Here is a 2,973-nt window from a genome sequence, read left to right as displayed (position 1 = left end):
ATCCAACCCCAACAGAGACGATAATTTTACTATACTATCTTTGGCAAGTGAGCATCAATTTCGTGTTGTATTTTGTGCTCATCAGTAATTGAGGAGGTGCTCGGGCTAGGGCTTTGAGAGCAAGGGTGGTGACGACAGGCACTCCTTCAGTTCTCGTAATGCTTTTACTCACTCGGGCGTCCACTCGAGGCCGTTGTCCTTTTTGACTACATTGAAGAACCTGTGACACCTATCAGATGATCGCAAGATGAATCTAGATAGGGTAGTAATTCGACCGGCCAGCCTCTGGATTTGCTTCTTAGTGGTTCATTGTTCTGGTATCCCGTTGATGGCCTTAATTTGATCAGGATTCACCTCAATGCCTCGTCGTGATACCAAGAAACCCAAAAATTTCCCTGAGGCCATGCCAAACGCGCATTTCTCGGGGTTTAGTTTCATTTCATACTTTCTTAATATGTCGAAGTCTTCCCTTAGGTGGTCGATATGATCCTCTGCCTTTACGGACTTAACCAACATGTCGTCGATATACACATCTATAGATAACCGTGTTGGTCTTTGAACATCTTCGTGACCAACCTTTGGTAGGTAACCCCATGTTCTTCAACCCGAATGGCATGACTCTATAACAATACATTCCCCTGTGTGTGATAAGCGTAGTCTTCTCCTGGTCTTCTTCCTCCATGAGTATTTGGTTGTAACCTGAGTAGGCGTCTAAAAAACTAAAAATCTCGTGTTCTACCGTTGTTTTGATGAGTTGGTCGATGTGTGGCAACGGGAATGAATCTTTTGGGCATGATTTGTTTGAGTCTTTGAAGTCCACGCACATAGTCCACTTCCCATTTTTCTTTTTAACCATCATTACATTGGCAATCCATTTGGGGTACTTCTCTTCCCTAATAGAGCCATTTGCCAATAATGTTTCTACTTTTTCCTGGACGACCTCATTGATGGTGGGATTGAACTTTCATCGGACCTGTCTTACTGGGGCGTAGAAAGGAGTCGACGTTCAGTCGATGTGTGGCGATTTCTTTATGGATGCCTGGCATATCTATATGACTAAAGGCAAAAAAATCCACGTTAGTTACTAACAATTGACTAAATTTACCTGGATCTCAGAGTTTGCAGCCGATGTAGGCCTTTTTGCTGAGGTCACTATGATCTAGCTAGACGGGGTCGAGGTCTTCTATGGTTGATTCTATGGCTTCGACCATCTCTGGCTCCATAATGACTTCTTTGGATTCGACTTGTGGCGACCTCGATCCTGCTGATTGCTATGCTTCTTTCCTTATCTTTCTTTTGTTAAGTTGTCGTGCTGTCCATGGTGATTCGGTAGCACTCTCGGGACGTACGTTGTTCCCCTTGTATGCTAAATTCCCCAAGTTGTTAGGAATTTAATCACTTGGTATAAGCTAGAGGGGACGACTCTCATAGGGTGTATCCATGGTCATCCCACGATGATATTGTATGTGTTGTTCTGTTCCATGATATGGAATGTTGTCTCTAGAGTCACTCCACCGGCGAGGACGGGGAGTGTAATTTCATCCGAAGTCCGTTCAACTGCATTGTTAAAATCAGTTAGTGTAATGCAACGCGACACTATCTAATCCTCAAGTCTCATCTGTGCAAGGACTCGGGGATGGATGATGCACGCCCCACTTCCGTCATCTACCATAATTCTCTTAACATCAGTATCTAAAATATTTAAAGTAATGACAAGTGCATCGTTATGAGGGAAAGTCAAACCGTCGACATCTCACTTATCGAAGATGATACTTTCTTCGAGTCCGTCATACCGTTCGTGGGTGATCGATCTTTTGAGCTTGTGGGTGGCGATGAATTTGTTGCCATTGATAGAGGTGTCGTCACTACCAAAAATAATCATATTGATGGTACGAGCTGGTGAAGGTGGCCTTGGTGGGCCTGGACGTTCTCGACCCCTTGCTATGGTGTTCCTACCTTTGTTGTTGAGTAGTTCTTTGAGGTGCCATTGCCGCAGCAAGTTTTCCACCTCTAGTCTTAGGGTAATGCAATCTTCTGTTTTGTGTCCACGTTCTTGGTAGAACTCGTAGAGGGCGTCATATTTCATGGTGCTTGGGTCGGATCTAATCTTTAATGGCCATTTTACCTTCGTACCGAGCTTCTCAAGAGCGTAGACCAATTCTCTAGAAGACACACAAAAGTTGTGAGAAAATAGTAAGGGGGCATACCTCGATCATTCCTGTGAGTGACATATCTCGGCCTAGATGGGCCGTCTTCATAGCGAAAAAAGGACGGGTGTCCTAACATAGGGCTGATGTCGTTCCCTATCTGGGCTCGATTCCCTCCTTATGTTATCTCTGCGTTCTTTTCTAGGCTCGGATTGTACCGAGGTGAGTCTTCGAGTTGGTCCATTAAGGCCATCGTCGTCTGCTCTATCCTCGGCATAGTAGGCATTGTGGCATTCATCACAAGTGGTCGGTGGGTATTTCATCAACTGAATCAGTAATTTTCTGGTCGCCCTCGAACTCTCTCTGCTCAACCCATTCTGAACACGGCCTTCCCTTCAGAGACGTTTGGCAAAGTCATCTTCACCCTGTTGAATCGGGCCAGGAAGTCCTTGTTGAATTGGGCAAGGAAGTCCCTCAATCCCTCTCATGGGGATTGTTTGATGGCGAAGATATCGTTTACCCTGGTTTTAGCTTTCTTGGTTCCGGCATGCGTCGTTATGAACTTATCGGCCATCTCTTTGAAAGTTCTATGCAATAAGCTGGCAGTTGTGAGTACCACATCAAAGCTCCTCCTGTGAGTGTCTCACCAAACCTTTTCAGCAAGATGGAGGACACCTGCTCTTTGGTGAGGTCGTTGCCTTTCACGGCGATGACGTAGTGGGTTACCAGGTCTTTGGGGTCAGTTGTTCCATCATAAATTTTGAGTTATGGGGGCATCTTGAAGGTCTTTGATATGGCGTGTGGAGCTGCTTCTTCCCTGTACGGT

The sequence above is a fragment of the Nicotiana tomentosiformis genome, chromosome 7 (genome assembly GCF_000390325.3).
Source record: "Nicotiana tomentosiformis chromosome 7, ASM39032v3, whole genome shotgun sequence".
Taxonomy (NCBI): domain Eukaryota; kingdom Viridiplantae; phylum Streptophyta; class Magnoliopsida; order Solanales; family Solanaceae; genus Nicotiana; species Nicotiana tomentosiformis.
Note: the sequence above shows the minus strand (reverse complement) of the source record.